Consider the following 26547-nt stretch of genomic DNA (forward strand, 5'->3'; position numbering starts at 1 on the left):
AGGAGGAGGTTATTCTGAGTGGTCCAACATTTTGCACAGCAAAACCATTTCCCAGAGGTCTTGTGCTCTTGTGCAGACATTTGAGCCTGGAGGGCTGGGGTGGGTAGAGCTGTTCCTGCCCTGGAGCCAGAGCTGGGGCTCTGTGCCCCAGGTGATGCTGATGTGGAATGAGCAGTTCTGGGCTTTGTTGAACTGACTGGGTGTGAAGTGATGACTGAGAACAAGTACCTGCAGGGGGAGATTGTTTCAATTTGTCTTGTTCTTTCCCCACCTTTTTTGTGCTTTTTTACCTCAGAGGAGTGGAGGTTGGACTGGCTGGCTCCCAGCTCTGGACTCCAGCAGTACAAGATGTGTTTGAAGAACAATACTGGAAAGACGCTTTGGCATTTACATCAGCAAAAAAGCTCCTTGTGTTTCTCTGCTTTCAGAAAAAAAGCTGAGCCTTAACTCATTTTGTGAGCAGGTTTTCCAAATTACTTCATCAGAAATCACTTCCCAGTCCATCAGGTGAGAGTTCATTAGCTCCCACTCAGAGCTGTCGGTGGGTTGGCAATCTGTGTCCCAACACCACCAGGCAGGGAGTCCTGGAAAGGCTGAGTCCTTTCTAAGAAAACCTGGTTGTGTTCCTTGCTCCTGCTGTGCCACAGGAAGCTGCTGGCTGAAAATTCAGACATTGAGAAGTTACTTTGTGTCTTTCTTGGCTTTAAGGGATGTTACAAATTCTTTTCAAACTTAAAACCAGAGTACAGCAACCTTTATCTGTTTAGCAATTACACGAACAATTGGGTATCCTTTTATCAATGAGCATCACATTTGTATCAGTACCTGGCAAGGTAGATTTAATATTAGCAAGCTCTGTAGTTAAAAATCAAATTTCAGTATTCTGAACTCTGGGTGTAGTCAGTGAACAGTAAGACTGCAATCTGAACTCTTTACGAGTGTTTCGTTTGCCAGAAAATTCCAGGAAATGCCATTTTATACAGTGATTAAATTAAAGGTCTTGCACACAACCATTCTCTTACCAGAATATCAGGAAGGATGGAGGGTGGTTATTTTAAGTCTTGGCATGAGCTTTCTAGTATTTCAAACCAGTTACTCCTCAAATCTAGCTTTGAGGCTGGGCATGGATTCCTCTCCAGATTTGAGGCTAACCACACTTTTGAGGAAGTCAGAAAGGGGAAGAAAATAGCCCAGCAAAACTGGAAGAACCTTAACCCAATGTGTGTAATTTAGGATGTCGTACAATTAACTTCATGGGCTGGAAGTGACCCACATTTCACAGCCACTCTGCAGTTCTGGAGCGGATCCCCAGCCCCTCCCGCTGTGCTCGCAGAGGAGCAGCTGGTGCAGACTCTGACCCTGCGCTGGGTCCCAGGCCTTCGGGAGCTTCCCGGGCCTTCGGGAGCATCCCAGGCCTTTGGGAGCTTCCCGGGCCTTTGGCAGCTTCCCGGGCCTTCGGGAGCTTCCCGGGCCTTCAGGAGCTTCCCGGGCTTTCGGGAGCATCCCGGGCCTTTGGGAGCATCCCGGGCCTTTGGGAGCTTCCCGGGCCTTTGGCAGCTTCCCGGGCCTTCAGGAGCTTCCCGGGCTTTCGGGAGCATCCCGGGCCTTCGGGAGCATCCCAGCCTTGAGCAGCTTCCCGGGCCTTCGGGAGCTTCCCGGGCCTTCGGGAGCATCCCGGGCCTTCGGGAGCTTCCCGGGCCTTCAGGAGCTTCCCGGGCCTTCGGGAGCTTCCCGGGCCTTCGGGAGCATCCCGGGCCTTCGGGAGCTTCCCGGGCCTTCAGCAGCTTCCCGGGCCTTCGGGAGCTTCCCGGGCCTTCGGGAGCTTCCCGGGCCTTCGGGAGCATCCCGGGCCTTCGGGAGCTTCCCGGGCCTTCGGGAGCTTCCCGGGCTTTCGGGAGCATCCCGGGCCTTCAGGAGCTTCCCGGGCCTTCGGGAGCTTCCTGGGCTTTCGGGAGCATCCCGGGCCTTCGGGAGCATCCCGGGCCTTCAGGAGCTTCCCGGGCCTTCGGGAGCACCGCAGCACAAGGACCAGCAGGACTCTGCTCTGAAGGCCGTACCTGGCTGGAAGGAAAGTGCATTTTCTGTCTCAGCTGGGCTCTGCCCCGTGCGGGGTGCAGCAGCTGAGGCTGCAGTGCAGGTTACGGGCACAGACAGCGTTCCCAGCCCCGCAGCCGCTGAGCTGTGCCCTGTTCCCTGCAGGGACACCCATGGGGACTCCGTGGGGTGCTGAGGCAGCGCCAGCCCCCTGCGCCGCTGGGGTTGGTGCAGTAGCTGTCGGGTGTCAGGCAGAGCTGGGATGTTCATGCACAGGCTGCTGCACTGACGTGCTGTGGTCCAACACGGGCACTTTCCTGGCTTTTCCTGCTGCTTCTAGCGTGCTCCTCCTTCCTTCCCCTGCCTTCTGCCCCGAGGCACAGCCCCTGAGCAGGGATTTCCCAGCAGGGACACACAGGCAGCTTTGTGAACTCCAGTTCTGTGCCCCGTGGTGAATCACACCCCAAAGCCACCCTTCCCCTCAGCACCTTCCTGTGGGGGCTGTGGCTGAGTCCTTTCCCCTCTCTGGGATTGCTGCTCAAACAAAACATTTCTGCAACCTGATGTCAGAGAGGTGCAGTGAAGGTTCATTGCACGAGCTCTGACTCACTGAAATCAGCTCCAGTGCCATTTGCTGCTGCTGTCCCTCTGTCCCACAGTGGCAGCTCTGTAACAGCAACTCACCAGTCAATACTTGACCCATTGACACATATTTTCATGACAAACCTGAATATTCACCCAGTCTGTTTATAGGAAAATTCTGCCATTCTTGCCACTAAGAAATTAGCAGGCTTCAAACAGTAGTACAGTTACAGGAAAGTTTCCCATTGTGTAGAACACACATTTCATACCCAGCTGTGGTATGAAAACAAATTCATTTCCATTTTTGTCAGAACCTGAAGATTTCAGGAATTTGTGTGCATTGTCTCTCCAGTTTTGTTAATAAAGAAGCTGATTTGGATAAACAGGTTGCCATAAGTAGGAGTATTTTGTTCCTTTTATAACTGATTTGCCTCTCTGTAACCCCAGCCCATTTGTGGTGATCCATTACAATAACCTGCATTGCAGGGGCAGAGACAGCCACTCACTCTGACTCTACTCCTTTATATTTTAATTTGACTTTATCTTTCATCATCAGTCCCACTAATAAATATGAAAAGGTTGTGTTCATTTATTTCTGCATCAGAAGAGCTTTGGTCTCCATGGTTACAGCCATGCAGCTTTACTTTCACCATAAGCTTGGTAGATTTTTTTTTCCCTTTACAGATTTTGCAGTGGGTTCTCCATCTTGAGCTTTTCCAGAGGCATTTTTAAAACAAGCATTTTTTTTCCAGTTCTCCATATTGTACTTGATGCAAAGCTGATCATCTAAAAGGTACATCCCCTCCTCTGTTCCTTACTCAGAGAACTAAGGGGGTTTCATTTTCCTGGGCCTATTTTGAAGTAAAAACCTTAAAAATGCTACAGGTGCAGGGATGGGCTGTGCTGCCACTGGTCCTGGCTAAATCACACCTCCATTGCAAAATGGCCCATCCAAAGGTCCAGAACAGCTGCACAGAAAGTTTATTTATATCATTCGGGTTATATCACACAACAGCATGTAAAACACTGCTCCTAGTGCAGAGTGTGCTGGAAGCTTGAGCCACATGGAGTTTATGGCACTTTAAAATTCTACCATTGACTTCATATTCTTGCAAAGTCTGAGCGTTTGTGAAGCTGGCAGCGTTGGCACAGGACTGGCAGGTTTGACAGTCCTTCAACCCCCTGATCATTTCAAATATAAAACATGAAGGTAACCAAAGTGAGCTTTTGGACATTGTCTTCACTGATTTGGGAAGCTCATCAACCAAGTGCAAACTCCTGGGATCAAATCTTGGAATAAATGTTCCCTCTCCACAAAGCTACAAAGGGGTCAGAAATCTGTGCTTCCCCTGAGAGCTGCCAGCCAAAGACCTGAGATGTAACAGAGTCATAATGATCTAAAGTAGGAACCATTAAGAAGAAACCCTGGCACCTTTCCTAGAAACCTCTTGGTTATCAAAAATTACTTACTTTGATTTTGGGTACGTACACAGTTCCCAGGAAGGAAGATTCAGCTGGGGAGGGCTCTGGCAGGACAGGGGGTGAGATGCTGGCAGGGGATGTCTGAAACAGAAACAGGGCAGAAATTCAGCTGCTTGCTCAAGAACAGGATATAATACTTGAGGGAATTGTCTGGTAAAAGAGACAAGGGAGTGGAATCATCATCTCAGAACTGAAGTTGCTCTCCAGTAATAATAACTGACTTTGTAAGCAGCACTGAAATGTGAAGTTGTTTACTCTCACACCTGATTCTACAGACTTTGCAATCATCTTAGCTGGGTTAATATTGAACAGATAAAAATAGAGTAGAACACGGGGGAAATTAGTTTTAAAGCACAGAGAAATGCAAATGAATTAGTACCACTTGAAAATACTGACTACAGAAGAAATACAGAAAGGGATTTGGGTTTGCTTCTGGGGTTTTTAAGAATTCAAATAATTGATTAATCCTGAATTGAGGAGATAAAATAATTTTTTCTGTAGTGCAGCAATCCAAACCTCTAGCTAAAATCCCAGTCTCGATGGAAAAGAAGGAGCCTGTCTTTCCCATGAGGCTGATGCTCTCCAGGCTCTAAACTTCACCTGTTTCTGGAGGCCAGTTTGCTATTTAGATTAAATCCTCCCATGAATTTGTGTGCAATTCTCCTCCGTGTGTTTCATCACCTCCTTCTCATGGGCACAATGCTACAACTTATAATGTAACACAAACCCAAGTTTTATTCTTCTCAGACTCACAACCTCCTAAAACCAACATCCACAAGCACTGGGTAAGACAACACGAAGAATCTGAATTGATCATGGAAGTGCTACTAGTGACGACCTGCACCTCTGTGAAACAGAAAGGACAAAATCCTGAAGCAAAGAAGCTGTGAGAACATCCAGCTGTAATAATTCATGGTGGAATATGAACACTGTCATTGTCTTCCCCAAAATAAAAGTAGAGCGAAGGAAAAGCTACAGATCGCTCCAATTTCCCAAGTAAAATAATCTGTCCCTCATTTCTAGGGCAACACTGCCAGTGGTCACACTGGGAGAACAGGCAGCAGTAGTGCACTACAGTAATTAGGCTTAACGAGCTGGGTGCCAATCTGTTTGCAGAAAGCACTGGCCAGAGCAATCCAGCTTGACTATGGGCACAGCCTCTCCAACCAGCCTTAGAAGCAGCCTCTGGATTCCCCACAGCTCGTGAAACCACTGTGCCACTCCAGTTTGTAACCAGTTACTTGAGAGTATTAGCACTTACTATCCAAAATTCCTCCAAAAATATGATGCCACAGTTGCAATGAGAATTTACTATTTTTTTTAGATCCTTGCAGTAGTAAATCTGATGCTTTGATGACTAATACCTTACTATTTATATAATATTATAGGTATATTGTCTCACAGATACACCTCCCCTCTGACCTGCAGATACCACCACATGCTTTCTCTAAACCCCCTTGACATGGGGCATTTTTGGGGGTGACTTCCCAGAACTGTGCCATAAGCACTTCCAAAACCATTCCTCTGGCTGCATCCACCAACCTCATGGAGGAACTCTTGTTACCAGCCTGAGTTAAAGGAACTAATTCACTCTTACCTGAGGTACAGCTTCTGAATCACTGGGAAATGAGAGGCAAAGCTCTCAGTCCACACAACGTTTTCCAAGGAGGGGCCCAAGGAAAGGTTTTCCACACTGGGACAAATGCCACACAGGGCAGGAGGAATCTGTGCTGTGCACATCTCACATGCTGCAGATGAAATAATTCCTTTGTGGTCAGGCTGCTGGGAAACTCAAAGGAGAAGTGAGGTGGTTGCCTGCTAAGCAGGAGGGGGATGCGGGGAAGAAGGAGAAAATGTCTTGAAATTCCAAAGGCTCTTGAAGTGATCAAAAGAGAAAGGCTTAAGTAGAAGCAAAGAGCTTTTTGCCAGATCACTCAATTCCTGTGTGCCATCTCATAAAAGCCAGATCACAGCCGGCTGCTGGACACAGACCTCTCTTGAGCTGCCCCTGTATTCTATTAACTTACTTAAAGGTCCAACAATGAGGAAATAAACTAAGAAAATAAAGATTAAAGGAATTACAGAGGAATTTAGCATTTTGAAGGCAGCATAGCATGTTCAGATGAGGCCTGATCAAATAGTAGTAATGAAAGGATTAAAACATTTGTGAAAGCTTTTGAAAAATCAAGTACGCACAACTCTGCACTTGCAGGCAAATAAAAGCACTGGCATGTAGAATCACGCCTGGAAGATTAAAACTTCTGGTGGCAGCACCAGAGACTTCAGTCAGCTGCATTTTAACAGGCTGCCAAGTTATCCAGGGAGACAAATTGTGTGACACACTGTGGAAGGCACTAAAAGCACCCTGGAGAAATGCAGTTTGACGCTCGAGAACCAGGTCCCAGCTGACACAGCAAACACACAGAGCAGTAAGAAAATGGCCCATTTAAGAGCAGAGTGATCACTGACAACTGCAACCCAGCCTCAGAACAGCAAAGCTGGGTCAAAAGGTGATCACTTCCAGGTAACATCACATCCAGGTGGAAATGCTCTTCAGGACAGGAGAGTTTCTGTCCTAAGGCAAACACAGCAATGTCAAACCACTCCAACTTTCTGAGCACAAGCCTTGGAGCCCAATTTTTGCTTTCCTCCCACACTACACATCCTTCACCCAGAATTCCTGGAGCCATTCTCCATATGGAACACTTTTATTACCACAGACAGGTAGAGAAATCAAACTACTGCTCTGCAAGCCCAAAATGTGACTGCATGAGGAGCACAAGCTGCAGAATTTTCTTCCTGAAGAAACACAAAAGTACTTTCCTTCCTGTTGTTCTAAACATTTCTGTGCTAGCACTTTGGAGCAAAGTTAATTTCATGCAAGTTCTAGAAAGCATCACATAGATCCTGTTGGCTAAAATTGGTCATTAATAACAACCTTTCACTTACAACATATAATTTCCTCAAGGCAAGGATAAATCAGGCTTCCCTTGTGAAGTACAATACCATGAAAATACAAAAAATCTGCCAAAGAGTTATTTGTATTTCATAAATAATAATGGGATACATGAAGTCAACACAATTTAGAAAAAGGACAGGAGAAAAAACCGACAACCATGTCCCCCTTCTTCACCCTCAGTCTCTTCAGATCTGTTCAACAGCTGCAGTAATGATCTGCACAAATCAATAATCTTGCTAAAGCCTTGGGAAGGTGCCGTTCGTTGGCTGCTTGGTAAGGAGACAGAAAACAAGGGTGCACACACAAGTGTGGGATGCAGCAGAGGTGTGACAGCTTTCAGGAACTCACACAAAGTGTGCTCCAAGTGTACAGTCCCAGACCTGGTGTTTGGTCTGTTACACACCAGGTGATGGATTCAGCTCCTCACTAACAGAACCATTTCCCCAATGTGCTGTTGGCAGAAGGAGCAGGTCCTTTCAAACAAAGGTCTGGGTGTGTTTTGTTGCCATTCGTGGTTGGTGTGACAGTCTGTGTCTGTGAGGCTTCCTCAGGCAGCCAGCCCTGGCTGTGGCATGCCCAGCTTCCCAACTGCCTCGTGCTCAGCTTCAGGAGAGCCCAAATGGAGCAGGAGTGGAACAAGGAATGAGGCAAACCAAGATAAATAAAAACCGACATACTGAGCATTTTCACCTCCAGGAGCAGCACGGGCAGAGACCTTCGCAGCACTCTTCCACCACAACTATTCTAATTTCATCAATAAGGTAACTCCATGCATTCTTTGCCCTGGCTTGGTGGTTTTTTTACCTGCTCCCCGGTCCTTGTCTAGTGGCACAATCTGAGGAAGTGCCTAAGACAGGCAGATCCAAAGAGGGACTATTACAGCAAGCTGGTAAAAAAAGGACAACCCCCAAACAACAAACTCTTAACAAAACCTTTGGGACCAGATGGATGCATTTGGGGATGCTAAAGCTGCTGGTTCACATCATTGTGAGGCTGCTGTCAATCAGCTTAAATGTCAGGGCAATCAGAGCAGGTTCTTGATGACTGGAAAAAAGCCAAATGTCATGCTCAGCTTCCAGAAGGCTGAGGAGGAGGAACTACAGGATGTTCAGCCTAACCTCAGACCCAATGAAAATATGGAGCAAAGCCTTTTGGAATCCATTTCCAGCACTCCAAAGTTAAGGAGGTGATCAGAAAGAGTCAGCATAGATCTAATAAGAGTGAGCAGTGGTTGGTGACCCTAAATACCAGCTGGCAAGAAGGCAGGAAGGGCTGGTGCTCCTCAGAGAGCAGCAGCTGCCCTGACCCAGCAGGCTCTGGCAGGGGAGAGAGGACACAGCCGGGATGAGGCCAAGCACAGCCAGGCTGAGGGAGTGACCACTCAGTCGAGGCCTGTGTCTGGTCTGGGGCTCTCAGGCCAGGAGGGTTTGCTGGACTGACACCCTGGGAGCAGGCCCAGAAGGAGGACAACCAGCATGCTCAGAGGCCTGGACACACGTCATGAACAGAGGCTGAGCCTGCTGGTTCCCTCAGCCTGAGGAAGAGAAGGAATGGGGATGGGAAGCACCTTGGACACTCCAGCAGATCTTGCAAATGTGGCAAAACTGGAAGTGTTAGATTTAGCCTGGCAAAAGACTCAATATTCTAATGCTCATTGGGAAGGCATTCAGACAACCAGAGACTGACCCACCCACAAGTCACAGGAGATGGAAAATAACACTCATTTTCCAAGAGTAATACAGCAGGAAATAAAGATCAGTGAGGGCTGGCTTGTACTTCAACCTCTAGTGAGCAGCTGGGATGCTGTTCTGTGGTGGTACAGCAGAAATCTGCCCACAAATACAAGAATAGCCAGCATGCCTTCACTGTCCAACCAAAGCTGAGGAACTTGTTTCCAGCTGAGACCAACAGCTGATGCTTAGAGTATAAAAACAGGGCAAGTATGCAGCATTCCTGCCTGAAATACTCCCCTAACCTATAGGAATTTGCAGCACAAGAGTTTCTAGAAATAGAAAGATTACTTCGCTAAATTACTTTGATGAAATTTAACATATATAAATCTTCTTTCACTTCCAACTGCAACAGTGAGTTCCAAACTTTAGTGATACATCACATGTCAAAATCCCTCCCTTAGTTCATTTGGAGACTATTTCTTGGTAACTTCTATTTACTGTCTCATGCAATTTCAGATTTCCAAAACTCTAGTGTATTCTTGTTGAGTGTGGAAAAGAGAAGACTGAAATCTGCTTAGCTGTTTGCCAAAGGGATGTGGTTCCCAACTCCTGTTCCAGATGCCTTTTCTAGTCCTACTGCAACAGCATCAGAATTTCAGTCGAAGTTCAAGATGAAACCACAGATGTAGAGAGGGGCACAAGATGGTTTTGATTTTCTGTCTTTGTACTTTTCCTAAAAGTTCCTAACTTTCCATTCTTTCTTGCCCGTAACTGACCTGTGAGCTGAAGGTTTTCCCAAGGCCATCTGGATTACTTCATGATCTCTTTCTTTAATGAAAAATGCTGGTTTGTAGACCAACACCACTCATGTGAGGCTCCCTCACATCAGCCCCATTTGCATCATAATTTATTGACATCTTGTTTTGGCTAGAGTTTTCCTCTCAGTCTCTCAGTGTTGGAAGGTCTGTCTGCAGCTCTCTGCAGTTGGCATTCCCTTTTGTGATCTCAAAATAACCATGTCAACAAGCTTTCTCACCTCATTGTATTCCTCATTCTCTAAATCCTTTGTGAACGCTGAGCAGCCTGCTAGAGATAGAGACAGCACCTGAAAGACTCCTTCCCAAGCCTCTTGCTCAGGAGCACATAAAATATTTGGGATCCCAAGAGGCTGAAGAAGTCAGCACTGCACTTTTATGCTTTGCAGGCCCATCATATGTGAACATGTGACTTTTAGCAACCTGACAAGAGCACAGCCACAACGCTTAGGTGGGAGAAGAACAGCCCAGATAGTCCCACTCCAGATACAAGCCTCTGTTTCTTTTTTTTTTTTTTTTTTTGTAAAAAGAAATACTATTTTGTCTTCTGGGCTGGAAATTATAGTAGTTTTGCAATCCCACAAGGTCCTGCTACAGAGGGCACTCAGGAAAGGAAAGAGTTAAACAAAAATGGTGGAGGCTCTACAGACTTTCTGGAAGAGACACTGTCAGGGACCAGTTCTCCTTCAAGCTGTGTCAACCAGCAGAGAACCACAGTGTCTGCGTGCCAGCAGGCAGAGCGGGGCACCCGGCACACCAGGGCTGGGGAGGGCACGGGAGTCCAGGGCACCCAAACGCAGCCCGACCGCAGCCAGCCCGGCCGGGAGGAGCGAGGGGAGCCGCGGGGCGAGCCCGGCCCGGGTGCGGGGGGCTCGGGCTGGTGCACACAGACACACAGACACACACACGTCCTGCATGTCTGCTCCTGGCCAGCCAGAGCAGCGGGCAATCCTTGCAGGTGTGTCCAAGCAGGCGCAGCCCAGCAGGGAGCGCGCCCCAGACCAGCCTAAGTGCGAAATCCTTCCCAGCAGAGCTGGATCCCTGCGGCGTTTCGGTGCCCGGCTGAAGTGCAAAACCAAGGGCAAACATGCCATGCTCATACCTTTCCTTTTTTTTCCCAAGCCATATTGACACATAGACTCTGCGACAAAATGAATGCTACTGAAGCCCAAAAATATCTGCACTGAATATAAATATATTATGAAAGAGCTTTAAACTCTGCCCTAAAGCACTCCCCGATTGGCTGCCAATGATGTCACACAGCCCCGGAGCCCAATGAAGCACCGGGCTGGGCAGGCTCCGTTCGGAGCGCGAACTGCCGGGAGCGGGAGCGCGCACACGCGGGGATAGACACGGTGTAACCAGAGTGTAACCAGAGTGTAACCACGGTGTAACCAGCGTGTAACCACGGTGTAACCAGAGTGTAACTGCACAGTGTAACCACGGTGTAACCAGAGTGTAACCTCACGGTGTAACCACGGTGTAACTAGAGTGTAACCAGAGTGTAACCACGGTGTAACCGCACAGTGTAACCACAGTGTAACCGCACAGTGTAACCACGGTGTGTAACCACTGTGTAACCACACCGTAACCCCACGCCCACTGCCCCTTAACCACACTGCAGCTGCAGCAGACCTGCACCTTCCCCCAGGAGCCAGGACCCGCTGTGCCCTCAGGTCCCTGCTGTGCTCACAGCCTGATCCCAAGGCACAGGACAGCCAGCACTTTACTTAGAGAGAAACTTCCTAAAGGGTACAATAAATCACTGACAGCATTTAAGGTATTAAAGATACACTTGTGCATATTCAGAGCAAGTAGTTTGGTGTTTCCCAGAAGTTGTGACCTTACATTTCCAGTCAAAGGTGAGCTAAGTACAGTACCCTTTCCTTTCCCCACAGGAACCTGGCCTTCAGTCCTGTTTGAATAAACTGCTATGGAAAGGAGGAACATTTTACACAAGCCCCAACAAAACCACTCTCCCAGGTTGCTCCAAGTCCTGTCCAGCCTGGCCTTGGACATTTCCAGAAATGGGGCAGCCACAGCTTCTCTGTGCAACCTGTGCCAGGGCATCACCACCCTCACAGCAAAGAATTTCTTCCCAATATCCCATCAAACTCTGCCCTCTGGCCATTACCCCCTGTCCTGTCTCTCCAGGCCCTTTTAAATAGTCACTTTCCATCTTTCTTCTTGGCTCCTTCAGGTGAAGGCTGCATGTTGCTATCCACTCTTGTTCCTTCTACCTCTCTTAGCAGTTTCATATTGAAGACAAATGCGCTAAAATCAGTCATAGGAAAAAACAAGCTCAGTGTCTAAAACCCTCCTGCTTTCCTCGATTACTCCTAAAGGATCTCTTGACCGCTGAACCCAGCACATACCATGGGTTATTTCGAGTGGAACAAGTCCATTAACTTGTAAACACTCCTGGAAACTGGGAGGCTGCGCCAGCCCTGCTCACTGTTCCCGGCTCCAGGCAGAGCAGCAATCCGTGTGTTCACACTCGCCATCTGCTCGGCTGCGTTTGTTACCACAGGAAAAAATGTCACTGCTGAGTAAAGACTCCTCAGAAGCGAGAGAGGAGAAACCCGACCTAACCGAGCAATAAACTCGGGGTTATTTGGATTTTTCTTACAGCCGCACAGCCCCCTCACTCTCTCATCATTCACCCAGAGGCACCTGTGTAAAACAGGCTGTTCGGCATTGCTGCCTCGGAATGGCGACGCTGGGAAATCGGGAAAAAATAGCCGTACCCGGGCGTGTGGTGTGCGGGCAGCGAGGGAACTGCGGGGACGGGCGGGACCGGGCGGCAGGCGGAGCGCGGGGACGCGCGGAGGTGCCCGTGGGCGCGCACGGAGCTGCCGCTGCTCCGCAGCAGAGCCCCTTCCCCGGAACACCGCGACATCAGCCCTGAGTGCCCGAGGCCACGGACGGGGGCCCGGCCGGGAGCGGTGGGACCAGTGATGGAACGTGCTCCATTTTGGGAAACAGGTAAGGGTTAAATTCGTTCTTTCAAAAATTAGATTTACAGTACAAACCCCTTACTTCTCACTGCCTGGGAAACTAAGGAAGATCAGTACTCTGCCCCAAAAGTCACACACAGCTGACAAAAGGACATTAGCAGCACATACTGATGCCACAAACACCTGAGCACAAGGCATTCGTTAGACTGAAAAATCCTTCACCTGGTCCCAGATCCTTCATTCCTCATACCCATGCCCTTTTACTTCCAGTCCAGCTCTTTCCTCTGCACAAAGGAGCCCAGGTGTTTCTTGAATTCACTGTGCATTTCCAACACTTCACTCATTCCCACATCAATGAAACCCATATGGTTAAGTATTACTGCCCTCCCTTTCTTCCTTAAGGCCCTTTTTTCCAGAGACTTGAATTCACTTTATGAGTAGCTTTCCCTGTACTACAAAACTTGCAGAGATTTTATTAACACCTTTCACAATTCTGAAGGCTACTATAAAAGAGCTTATTTACTTGAGCCCATTTGGACACGAAGAACCAAAGATGAGTGTGTCCTATTTTCAAAAGTATCTTGGTCCAAAATCACCCCTTTTACAGCTTCCCACTTAAGAGCTACTTCAAGAATTAATGTGGCAGACTGCATACATTAAACTGGAAGCTCAGAGACAGAACAGCTTGCATGAAGACAGCTGCAGTGATTTTCAACCCCAATTGAATCCTGAGTATAAATTATGAACTTGTTTTATAAAGTAAAATGTTTGTAAACACATAATAATTTTATAGCGCCTTTTTTTTTTCCTGTGCAGAAATAAAAATAGGAACAAAACAAACACAGAAGTTTTTGGTTTTGTCACACTGAGACCACAATTTCCACAGACATTCCTCTGATGGGACACCGTTCCAAAAGTATCTATTACATGGTTACAGCAGTACGGAGAGGAGCATACCATGCTTGGAGACAATAATCCACAGAAATATGGTAAAATAAAGTTCCCAGCACGCTCACCACAACTATGGCTGGCAAGAACAGAAATTCTCAGTGTACTAAAATCTATTTGAAGTGTTTAACACTAACATCATACATCCTGCAGGATGTTTCCTCATCTCAGCTGGAATATAACATGTAGATGGTAGAGCACAAACAGAGAAAAACAGTATAACCAAAGAAACCCTGAACCAGGAAACAGAGTCAGCCTTCCCTAGTAAGGCAGTTCCAGTATTTGGGAAACGTGGTTATTGTCTCTTAACACCAACAGTATAAATGGCACACCTGTAACAAAGTTACAGTCCCAGTTGGGACACCTGCAGGGAAATCCAGGCAGGTGATTCTGCTGAAGGACCCAAGAGCACCTTTCACAGGTGTGCCCTGCAGCCCCTGGGGTCTTCACACCACAGACACAGCAGCCAAGTTTAGCTTTTATCATTTCCTTGCTTTGGGGTTTTGAAGAACTGGCAGCAGCAGCACAGCCCAGGTTTATGAAGAGGAGCCCTGAACCATAAGTATTTCACACAGGTTGTTTTGTAACACTGAGCACACCCAGCGCTGTCTGGCAGTGTAAATGCGGCACTCGGCCTGCACTGCAGACAGAAATGCAAGTGCAGACAGCAAAGCTGCTGCAGCCACCCCCACTGCAGCCAGGCCTGCAGAGCTGCAGTGTGACATGCAAACACTTCTTCCAGCAGTGTGCAAGCAGCAGCTCTGCTGCAGGAACATGCAAACACTTCCATCACAGTGTGAGCAGCAGCTCTGCTCCTGTATTCCTTACAGGAGCAGCAGAGGGACGTGGGGTGAGGAGACAACTCCTGCTATTGACTGGTGCCAGCAAATACCTGCTCTCTAAGTAATTCACTTTAACTGTGCACAGGGCAGTGTTATGTAAAACACTGCCGAAGGAAGATTTTTCCTGCTTTTCAAGAGCAAGCATCAGAGCCAGCACCCGTGTGCTGCAGAGTGCATTTCAAGCTGAACTAACCAATAGTCCCTGGCACTGACGCGGGGGAGGAGCTCTGGTTCCTATTTTCTGGCACAGATCAGACCAGCTTACAGAAAGGCAGCATTTTACAAATCTTTACATATGTAGCCAGAAGCTTTTGTCACTGAGTTCCAATTATAGCTTAAAAACAATTCCTATGACAGAAAAGAGACGAGAGCACTAATGAAGGTGCCTCTCTGACAAATCAAGTTTTTTCTAGTTGTTTTTGTTCATTCATTTGATCTCAGTACTGGAATTTTGTAACAAGAATTGGCTCAGTATCTTTCAAAACATAAAGGGCCTAATCCCTCCCATTAGAGAACAGGAAGTCAGAAGCCAATCTTAGCACTGACTAAAAAAAGGAATCTGGATTGTTATTTTAACTTCTTTGTTGCACATAAATGAGACCATTTCTTTTCCTGGTGCCATTGCAGCATGATGGCTTAATTAAAAGCTGATTCTCCCCATTAAGTGGCACCTGTTTATACCAGAGCTTTGCCCCACGTGCTGTCTCTGGAGCAGTGACGGCTCTGCAGTGTCCCCCCATTGGTGTGTGTGTAACTCACCTGCTGCACAAGCCCTGATGTTTGTGCCTGTGCTGTCCTGCCTGGCACAGTGAGACAAGGACATGTCTCCTGCAAAGCCTTTTTACACCTGCTCTCAGTGCAGTCAAACCCAATCGCTTCAGGTGGGAACAGACAGTACTTCTGTGTTTTGACTTCTGTTCTTGCCCACTTGAAAACTGCAAACTGTCACAGCAGTTTGACAGCTGAAATCTTGACTTCTGGGCCTACTGCATCCCCTACCTTGAATGTTCCCATTTTAAACTGTTTTCTTTCTCAACACAGAACCAGCTAGGCCTCTCAAACCAGTTAATGCATCAGCCCAAATCACAATGGAACTGGATGAACTTCAAGCATAGCTGCAGGTAAAATAAACTGAATATCCTCCTAAAGTTCTTAACATTAAATATTTAAGCACAAGCAGGATTTTTTCATTTTCCCCGCTATTAAAAAAAAATGGCCTATAGTATTCAGCACTTGAAAATTAATGAGTTTTAAATATGAACATAGTACACCCCCAGTTTTGAAATACTCTGCTCTATTTTCTCTCCTCTCATCTTTCCCATCTGGTATGGTTTAGTATTAATTTAACAAATATTTTTCTTCAAGACTGTCAGAAAAATCTCATAGTGCTTTGAAAACACCAAATATTATGTTGTGAGGTAAATTAGGACACGAAGAGGTAGCGTGACATACATGTGATTGCACATTGTCAGTGGCAAAGAATAACAGAAATTGCAATATGTGCTGCTCTGGAGCCTTCAAGAAGAGAAACTGCTAATATTCAGCAAAGAGTGAGCCTGACACCTCCCTCAAGCTACATTTGAAGGATGATCTGCAAAAGTTGACAAATGCGGAGTCTCAGCATAGGGAAGATTTCTTACTCCAGTGATCTGTTTCTGATAAGACACAGCTTTCTGTCTTGCACCTGAAGCAAAACCTGAACTCCACAGAGTTCCTTAGCCCTCCTGAGCTTTCTTCTCTCAGAGAAGGGGTCTCCTATCATCTACAGAGACTGCAGCCAGAAATCTGTGATTCCACAATCACTGGGAAGCACATCTCTTTCCTAGATACTCCAGTCAGACTCACCAATAACTTCTGCTCATTACTGAGCTCAGGTGAACCAGTAAAGGAACACAGAGAATGTTTCATATCCCACTCTCAATTTCCCACTTCCATTTCTGAGAATCAACTTCAGGTGTCAGGAAAAGCCATCAGCCAGCACCTTAGCCAGGACAAGAGAGCAAACCCCACCTCAGAGGAGCAGCTGCTGGTCTACAGATTACAATATTTGTAGGGAAAAAAAAAAGACAGTAAAAAGCCTCCAGAACAAATATCTGACAAATGTGCACTTTTTCTTCATACCACCAGCAGGTGATTTTTTTTTTTGAGGTTATGTTTTATAAGTCTGCAATTATACAAGGGTTAAAAAATTCTCTCAAATATTTGACTAGATCCTCAGGCAATGCCATTGAAAGAAAATTTCCAGCTTTAAGAACACAAGAGCTATTACAAGCTGAAAACAGCAAGAGTTGCTAACATTCCGCTTTCTTCCATCAGAAGATACCGATGGTTTCTTTAAAATCCACATGCTGGAGTTCTCTAAAATAGATTTCCTGTCCTTTCCCTAAGACTACAGCACCCCATTCAGCCAGGGCACAGATAACATCTTTGAATAAAAATGTCTGAAATCACAGTTTCTCCCATACAAAGTTCAAGCTTTGCAGCAGAAAAACTTTTCTGCCACAGAGCTGCAAACTTCACAAGAGAAGGTTCCTTCCCCTGTTCTGTTCCCTCTGGAGGTGTTATGTTCTTACAACCCAGCAGACTTACCCAGCCATGTTTGTAATTTATACGTAGTACAAGGTCCTTTCTGTTCAGCCCACCTCTGGATATTCCAAATATAAGAGTGAATCCTGATAACTCACTTTTCTCCTACAGATTAGACCCCTTTCTCTTTGCTTCACTAACGTCATCATTACAAGGTGCTTGCAAGCATGAATATACTATTACACAAAATTTCAGAATTTTTCTTTAAAAACAAATAAAATTGAAAGCACTGTACTTGTTCAAGCCCAGCTCAAGGCAGTTTCTGTATGACCAGCCTGGCCTTCCCGTTCTTACTGGTGTCCCAGTTACTAAACATTGTTTGTATGGGCAGCCCTGCAGAATCTCCAGCTTTGATCCTTTTTCCAGATTGGGTATTTGCTGCAGGTTTAACAATTTTGGAAAGTTTTAGGGAATAAAACCAAACCAATTCATTCAGATAATGAAATTAAGGAAAAATATGTGTTGTTTAGCTCTTTTGAAAAGCCCCGACGCCTTCATAAGCTATAGTGGGGATTTTAAATTGGCAGAAAACTACCTTCATCTGGGACATATTTTCCCATTTCCAGGAAAATATGACTGAATTTGGCCAAGTTACAATTCCTTACTGAATTCTTTACTCTATATAAACTGTGTTTTTCTGAAGATTCACTGGAGTTCGACAGCTGAGGATGAAATCAGTGTGCACCATCTCCTGTCCATGCCACACTGAATAGCCATTATTCTCTTGGGCAGTTGCTGTTTGCCCTGGATCTGCAGGAACTGAATGGGATTATTCCTGCAGATGAAGCTGCCAGAGCTTGCTCTGGTACCTGACAGAGGTGTGAAGTGGGGCAGCTGTACCCAGTGCTCACTGGCACCTGTGAGGAATGGAAGGGCTGAGGTCAGGAAAGGCTAACTGGAGCTACAAGAAATTCTTCTTTAACCACATAGAAAAGAGCAAGGATCTTTTAGCTAGAATGGAGAGAACCTGGCATGGGGCTAATAGTGCAGGGAATATTCTGGGCATTTTGAGACACTTAATCTAGAACCTCAAATAAAGCATAAATGACTGTTGTAGGTCATTTAATCCATGGATCAAGCTTTATAAACTCCAACAGGTACTTGTGCATTTTACTGATGGTCATGTGACTCGTGTGTCTTTGGTTTTTTTAGGAAGTTGTGTTTTAAACAACTGAGTATAAACAAAGCAATATACATATAAAATTACTCCTGGTAAGATTTTATGGTGTTTTTATTATGAGAATGAGTAGATCAATGCAGATCAAGTGCTTTTATAGCGCTCTAAGTGTTCTGCAACAGCCGATCAAACAGTAGAAGCTTTCTCCTGTAAACAAACCAACAGTGTCCCCTGCAATCCTGGTGTCAGCACTGCAGCCCCCAAGTGCACACTCAGCCACCTCCCCCAGCAGTGACACGACCACAGCCCCAGACACTGGGGTATCTTTACAGGATGTCCTGCAGATCCAACAGAAAGGGAGCACAGACACCCAGGCTGGGTCCCTGTCAATGGAGGCATACTGATATTTCTTAATGTTAAATCAAAATCCAGAATTAATACAAAATGGGGGACATGAAGCAGATCGATTCCAGGTTTGTTCTATTTAATTATTTTGGGTCTATGGCAAGCAGGAACATCCTCCTCTACCATAAACACAGGTGAAGAACAGACTGGTGGGCTGGGGTAAGGTTCATATTCAGGTAAACTACATCAGATTAAAATTTGAGCCTGGAATTTCCAAAGATAAGGTACAAACTTCTAATGCTAGTGTAAGAAAGGAGTAGGGAAAAGCCACTCCTACAGCACAGTGCTGCTGTAATTGATATGATAACTGCTGCAACTCAGAACAAGAACTTGGAACAGAGCCAGAGAGATGGTGCACAAACCTGAGATAACAATGGCAGAGCAGACAAGAAACAAATTTAAACCATCTTTCTTTGAGGGTAAAAGAAAATGACCAATCCAAGATCCAAGAGAGCTGCTGTTGCTGCAGCAGCCTGTGATGGAAGGAAATGATACGCAAATCTGATTGCAGAGTCGTTGTGCACAGCCTGCAGAGCCACAGCGACAGCCGGGTTCAACAGGAGTCAGCACTGACAAAGGGAAAGGATGCTCCAGGTACAGCAACGAGCCACCGAGAGCAGGACTGCTCTGAAACCCCATACCATGAAACAACATTGATTTCCCCTCAGGCGATGTATTTTACTTTATCTTACTGAAGATTTACTCAAGTGCTCAGCACAAACACCAGAGCACAGCAGTCCACCAACAAAACCCCATGTTTCTCTTCCTAGACATTACTGTGCTAATTGGAGGAGGGAAGTTTCGCCTGAGCTTTGTCTCCTAATTCAAATCAGCAAGACTAAGTTTTGTAACTGGTGAGTATGGCTGGAGGATCAACACATGCATTTAAAAATGACAAAAAGTATTATCAATACAAGCAAAGATTTTGTAGCTATCTGTACATCCTCTTCAAGGATGAGGAACCAAAGAAATGGAAAGAGTGAATTTCCACACTGGTAACTAAAGCAGCTGTGCATGTCTGAGTAGACACCTTTTCCAATCATGCTTTCAGACAAAGAATCCCATCTAAGAAGGTGACCAGCGCTGACCCATGGAAACAATAAGAGAACAGCAGATACAAGAGTCTGGGGAAGGAAAGGCTGGCAAGAGAAGGCTCACAAGAGGTTCAAAAGCTCGTGGGATCCATCTGAACAAACTTACCACCTTCCCTTCACTGGAGCTAGAAATGTGAGGTGCGTGCCTGACTGATGGCAAAAAGAACGAGGAACATAAAAAATCTCAGCATAAGCTCCCAAGCTGCAGAGGTGAGAGAATGAACCTAACAGCAAATCAGACAGAATACAGTCAGCAGTGAAGAGCTATTGATTCCAACCACTGCCTTTGAGCAGGCAATGCCCTACCACCAAAGTAATCACCACCTTTCAGGAATGTACTCAAGGGATTTTTGACCAAAGAAACCAATCTCTCGTGTCCTACACTTTGCACAGACTAAACGTGCCTAGCTTCTAGGCGCCTGTAGGTATTTGTAGGGGTGTGTAGGGGTGTGCAGGGCTCCGTAGGGATGTGTCGGGGTTTCTAGGCATCTGCAGGGGTTCGTAGGGAGGTGCCGGGGTGTGCAGGGGTCTGTAGGTGTGTGCAGGGGTCTGATGGGGTGTGCAGGGGTCTGATGGGGTCTGTAGGTGTTTGTAGCGGTCTGTAGGGGTCTGTAGGTGTTTGTAGGTGTGTGTAGGGGTCTGTAGGTGTTTGTAGGTGTGTGTAGGTGTTTGTAGCGGTCCGTAGGTGTGTGTAGGGGTCTGTAGGTGTGTGTAGGGGTCTGTAGGTGTGTGTAGGGGTCTGTAGGTGTGTGTAGGGGTCCGTAGGTGTGTGTAGGGGTCTGTAGGTGTGTGTAGGGGTCTGTAGGTGTTTGTAGCGGTCTGTAGGTGTTTGCAGCGGTCTGTAGGTGTTTGCAGCGGTCTGTAGGGGTCTGTAGGTGTTTGTAGCGGTCCGTAGGTGTGTGTAGGGGTCTGTAGGTGTTTGTAGCGGTCTGTAGGTGTTTGCAGCGGTCTGTAGGTGTTTGCAGCGGTCTGTAGGGGTCCGTAGGTGTTTGTAGCGGTCCGTAGGTGTTTGTAGCGGTCCGTAGGTGTGTGTAGGGGTCTGTAGGTGTGTGCAGGGGTCTGTAGGGGTCTGTAGGTGTTTGTAGCGGTCCGTAGGTGTGTGTAGGGGTCTGTAGGGGTCTGTAGGTGTTTGTAGCGGTCCGTAGGTGTGTGTAGGGGTCTGTAGGTGTTTGTAGCGGTCCGTAGGTGTGTGTAGGGGTCTGTAGGTGTTTGTAGCGGTCCGTAGGTGTGTGTAGGGGTCTGTAGGTGTTTGTAGCGGTCTGTAGGTGTGTGCAGGGGTCTGTAGGGGTCTGTAGGTGTTTGTAGCGGTCCGTAGGTGTGTGTAGGGGTCTGTAGGTGTTTGTAGCGGTCCGTAGGTGTGTGTAGGGGTCTGTAGGTGTTTGTAGCGGTCTGTAGGTGTTTGTAGCGGTCTGTAGGTGTGTGCCGGGGTTGTGGGGCCTGCCCGTGCCCTCCCCGCCTCCTCCCCGGCCCTTCCCGCCTCGCCCCTCAGGCGGCCCCGCGCGCGCCCCGGCGCCACCTGGCGGCGGCGGCCCCGCAGCGCTGCCCGCGGCCAAGATGGCGCCCTGAGGGCCCGGCCCCGCGGCCGCTCCGCCGGCCGGCCCTGAGCAAACCCTACCCTGGCCAAACGCGGGCTGTGAGGGGACAAAACGAGCGGAACGGCGGGTGTACTTCCATAGCGCAACTTACGTCTGTTCCAGCTCTGTCCAGGGGACACCCGCATCAGGCACAGTGATGTCCTGCAGCAGAGGTGTGAGGTTTTCCGCTGGGCGAAGTCTTCTACTGGACTCTACAAGGCTTAGCTTGAGCTCATCAGGAGTGTAGTTTCCACGTGCTACAACTGCTACACAAAATTAAACACTGGAATGAAAGTTAGAAGTTACACACTGGAGGAAATTGCTATTCCTAATTGAAAATGTAAAAAACACAACACTAAGGCAACTCTCCATGAAAAGTAACCAAAAGCCCCATTCCCATTTCTATGGTGCAGGGCCAGGCCCACCCAAAGAGATACTCAAGAAGACGCAGCCACAAAAGCCGTGATCAATTCTCAAGCAAGAAAACACCTAAATTACACAGCTGCTTGGAGCAGGGTACCAAGATGTGCAAGGATCAAGAGAGGTCAGCAGTAAAAACCACGTGTTTAATTTCAGCTGAAGAGGTCTGAAGGAAACAGAATGACTTCCAAGGAGCAGAGAACACAAATAATTTCTGTATTCCTTGTCAGAACTAACAGGCTGATGGCAAACCCACTTTTAAAAATATCCATTCTGCTGTACAGCACTGTACAGGAAAGTTGTTTATGTCTTCTTTATTTCTTATTTAACACCAGTACGAGTGGCACTTGACTAAACCAATAGTCTCCAGCTGACATGAACTAATACTTGAATGAAGTATTAAGTAGTTCACTTTGCAACATCATCTTAATCAAGCTTGAAAATTTGGGGTTTTTTGTAAATGTTAACAGCATTAACAAGATTTGTGTCTTGCCCACTGTAGATGTGTAGATGACTAATAAAATAGATCTTAACCCAGAAGTAAGACAAATGCTGTCAGTGGTTTAACCACGTGAAAATGATGTGGGTATCCTGGACCAAGCATTGTGTCATCACCTTGAAAATGTTGAACACAAAACCAGAACAAAGATCCCAAGATGAGGTTATGCGTAAGTGGTCTGACTTACTGCAAATCATTGTCAACCATATATGAAAAGATGATGTCAAGGAAGATGCATGGGAAAAAATTCTCTGCATAATGAAACTGAACAAGTTTCCCTTTTCTTTCTTGGAGACGAAAATAAATCACATCAACATTTTGCTGTCAAAATGAAGGAAGGGGGCGAGGGGAAGGTATTTTAAAGATTGGTTTAGGAGCATCTTTTGTCATGACAAGAGAAAAATTTAAATAAACTGCTCAAAGAGAACATGACTGGCTTTACATCACCAGGCTCAGGTGGGATATCAGCTCCCTGCAGGTCACAAGGAGAACACTCCCAAGTGCTCCCCTTAGGGTTTTGGAGCCTTCCTCTCCTTTTTGGTGGTGGTGGGGAAGTGTTTCACCCTACAAAGCGCAACTTCAAAACCTCTGTCTTTGCCTTCAGGGATCCCAGGCGTCCCCTGGTCCTCACCAGTGGAGCTCAGCAGCCGGAGGGGAGCTGGCTGCACCTCGGATCCTCAAACTGCACATGGTCCCACTCAGTCACAATGGCACTCGGAGCTCAGCCTCACACACCATCAGGCTTCATTTCTACAAACCAAATAACAAGGACCAGGCACAGTAATTAACAAGAAAAAAAAATTCTAAACAAACAAAAGCATGCAAATAGTGATTCAGCGGCAGCTCAACTTTACCCAGCACTGCATCCCAGCCACGGGAGTCCCGCAGACCCGTCCCTGCTCATCCTGAAGGAACACCGGCAACTCACTCCTCCGCTAACCCACCGAGCATCGGCCGGGCCGGGGCCGCTCCCGGCACAGCCCCGCCGAGGGCTCGGGTCCGGGCACAGGAGCCTCCGCGGCTGCAGCGGGACCGCCCGGGCGGCGGGGGCTGCGGCCCCCTCGGTACCGTCCCGCCGGGACCCCCGGCCGCATCTGCAGCCCCCCGGTCGGTGCCCCCGGTAGGAGCGGCTCAGGAGGCAGCCCCCGCTCTGCGCCCCCTCCTCTCCCGGGCCGGGGCTGCTCCGGGCCCGGCGGAGCTCAGCGCGCCGAGCGCGGCACCCGGCGGTGCGGGGCGGGAGCGGCTGCGGGAGCGGGGCGGGCTCGGCTCTGGCTTAGTCACCGGGAAATTAAAGGGCTGCAGAGGAAAATGCAGCTCTAAGGTGCTCGTAATTTCTCTATCCCCGTTTGTGAGTATTGAAATGATTTGAGGTTAGAGACGTGCAGTTCTTGATTGAGCAGCGCAGAAGCTGTGACACACTGCCTAGGTCACAACCAGATCTTGTCCCTTACCCCTTCCTCTTTTCCTTCTGCATTCCTTTCTAAAATATAGAGATCCAGTTATTAACCACCTGGAGCACATTTGAAAGACACTTAATAGCATTTCAATGTTTAATAAAACACCCAAATGCTCTTTTGCAAGTAGTTTTTTAAGTTTTAGCTCATTTCTTAACTCACAAGTTTGCAAAAATATATCTACTTTTCTCATTTTGCTGCACAGGACAGAAAGAGTACGAATGGCAGACTTAATAACAAGGTTATTAAGAGATTTAAGCTATTAGGTTTTTAGATTTCAGAATTACAAGAACAAGCATTTTATGCAGCATTCACAAAGTCAGAGAAATCTATGTTTCTACATTCAACTCATTCTCCTCAGCATTTTAAGAATTTCAAATCATTTTTACCCTCCAACAGAAAAGAGAATCCCACTTTTTTTTTTTTTTTTTTAATTGGGTCTACCATATCCAGAACAATAGCAAAGAAGCAAAAGAAAAAGAAAAAAGACAAAAGCCTTGAGAAATTCCAGAAATTACTCACAAGAGGAATACTCTTCTCGTGCCTAGAATTTACTGCTACAGCTGTGAGGGTCTAAAGGGACCAGGCTTGCAGTCAGAGATAGGATCTTTTATTTGACCAGCTTATACAGCTTCATAGAATAGACAAACTTGCAGAATTACATATTCCTTTCTGCAACATGCTGGGACTCTCACCTCCTTCATTAGTAAATCTCCTATTTGCTTCCTACTTTTTACTTTTATCTCCATTTTCTCTTGCAGCTGTGGATAGCTAGGCCATTTTCAGAACTGATTTAGACAGGACAGTCTGTGATACACATCAGCTTTGTGTGTTGTAACCACACCAACAAAGTGTTGTTTATAAAAGTACCATCCCCTGCACAGGGTGGTGTCCTCACCTTCTCTGGCTCCTTTCACATCAGCTGCTGTTCTCATCTGTTCTTCAGTTCTGAGCACAGCCATTCCACCTGTGATTACAACAACGCCATTATCAGTACCCAGGTACTGCCAGGTGCTCCTGAGAGCACTCCAGAGAAGCCACTGCACCACACAGGACAAGAACCATGTTCTGATGTGGGGACAATAAATACACTCTTATACACCTTCTTAAACATAACACCACAGAGCCTGAAACAAGTCTCTCACTGATGAAATGCCAGGTATTTCCTTATGCTATCAGGTAACGAAATAGTAGTTCAATAGAAAGGAATGTCAATTGGAAAGACAAGAAATGATACCATATTAGCAACACTTCTGAAATCTGTATAAGAACTGCTGGTTTAATAGCACAGCACTTCTTTAATCACTTTGTGCTTCATGGCTCTAAAGCACTTTTAAATCAAGCACACGACATTAAGTCCCCAGAGACAAATTTATCTCCTATGTGAGAGGAAAAGCACACAAGTGATCTGTCAGAGCTGCACAAGGACTCTGAGTCCTTACATCTTGGCTGCAATTTCACCTCCCCAAGGACCAGCTGTACCATTTATTGCATACTTCTACTGCATCCAAGAGTATGGGTACCATCCAGCACATCTTTCCTCATGTTAGCATGGGAAGCCATTTATGAAGCTACCTTAAAGCTGATTATTCCTCTCTAACATTACCACATGCAACTACATCCTAGTATCTGAGTGTGACACTTGTACTGAAGAAACACGTGTTCAGAAGAATTCCAGAAAGTCTGTAACTAGAATGCCACAGCTAATTCGAAGACAAAAAAAAACTTCAAAGAGGCATTTAGCACTCGTCTAAATCTTTCTCCTGTTGGTATACCAGGAGAGCAGGATTTTTACTTGATTACTCATGAAAATCCTGGGAATTCTTTGTATCTGTAACCATACATGAATTTTCAACTTCATAAAATAACCCAAGTCCTAATGCCTTGTTAAGAGCTCATCACCTTGAGAAAAGTTAAATGCCGCTAGGTTTAAAGGACAGACGCAGCTAACAGCTGCATTCCTTCCTCAAGGAGGCAGCAGTAGGGAAAGTTAAGAGTCTTCCTTTAAATGAGTTTCTCAGTTTAAGAAAACTACTGCAGGTGTGAGTGCTTTGTAGAAGCAGTGTTGCTGACCTGTGTGAGTGCACTTCAGCCTCATTCCCTGGAAGTGTCCCAGATCAGCTCCCGGACTGTGCCTCCTCTGCAGAGCCGGCCCTATCAGGCTCACTTTACTCACTTTATTCAAACAGATAGAGGCCTGCCCAAGGACACGTTCCTCAGTCTTTGCTCCTGCTGCCTCAGTGGGTGACCCCACGCCCTGTGCCCGAGCCAGGGAACACCGCAGAAGATGCATTGCAGAGAGCTCACACCATTTCAGGAATGCCACACTGATTTCAGCATTCCTTCCAAGTGTCCTGTGCAAAGAGAAGAGAACTCCCCCCGCTCCAAAACACTCAAGCTCCAGTGCCCAGGGCAGCAGCCTGGGTTCTTTGGGCTGCATTCTGAGCCAATGCTGATCCCAGCCTTGCTGTCCCCTCCCCACAGCTCTGTCTGCAGGGATGGAAAGTACTGAGCACACAAACAAACCAGTCCTGCAGACACAAGGGAGGTGCAGAGAAGTCTGTGCTCAGCCCCAAAGCAGCAGAAACAAAAGCCACACAAGGGGCTAAGCACAGCCCGAGTCTCTCCTCCCCGGGTAAATGTTTACAAGGGCTGCCAAGGCAAAAGAGATGGGAGAAAATATTTGCAAGCGAAGTGGGTTTGAGTTCAAACTGCCACACTTGCAGCAGATACTCACAGCAGCAGCGACAGCCGCCCCAGCAGCGCCTGACACAGGTGATGCAGCAGGAGGGACCTAAACCTCCCCCAGGAGCAGTCCTCAGGCAAGGCATCCAATGCAAGGTTCACTACTGCAGCTGCTGCAGGAGCAAGCACAGCACAGGTGAGGCAGCAGCACTGAGGGACACACAGCAGGACCCTGAGACTGCCCAGGGCACAGATCTGCTCCAGGGGAGGGACAGAGCAGCTTGGAGAACACTGCCAGGAAAACACAGCCTGGGTAGCTGGCCAGGAGAAAAAAATTAAACCCATCTATTGTCACACTTGAGAAAAAGGATGCATCCTTCATCATTTTGATTTATCTGACAAAGTAATAAAAAAACCCCCA

The 26547-nt window shown here is 47.0% G+C and overlaps 1 long non-coding RNA gene across 1 annotated transcript; it reads right to left on the minus strand.

The window, feature by feature from the left end:
• Window positions 1-19339: 19339 nt before the first annotated feature.
• On the minus strand, window positions 19340-23208 carry LOC125334548. Its single transcript, XR_007207168.1, has 4 exons — window positions 22842-23208; window positions 22619-22737; window positions 21181-21334; window positions 19340-19718 (listed from the first exon to the last, which is right to left on the minus strand). It is a non-coding gene; the product is annotated as an uncharacterized LOC125334548 (long non-coding RNA).
• Window positions 23209-26547: the final 3339 nt, after the last annotated feature.

Source organism: Corvus hawaiiensis, chromosome 17 (genome assembly GCF_020740725.1).
Source record: "Corvus hawaiiensis isolate bCorHaw1 chromosome 17, bCorHaw1.pri.cur, whole genome shotgun sequence".
NCBI lineage: Eukaryota > Metazoa > Chordata > Aves > Passeriformes > Corvidae > Corvus > Corvus hawaiiensis.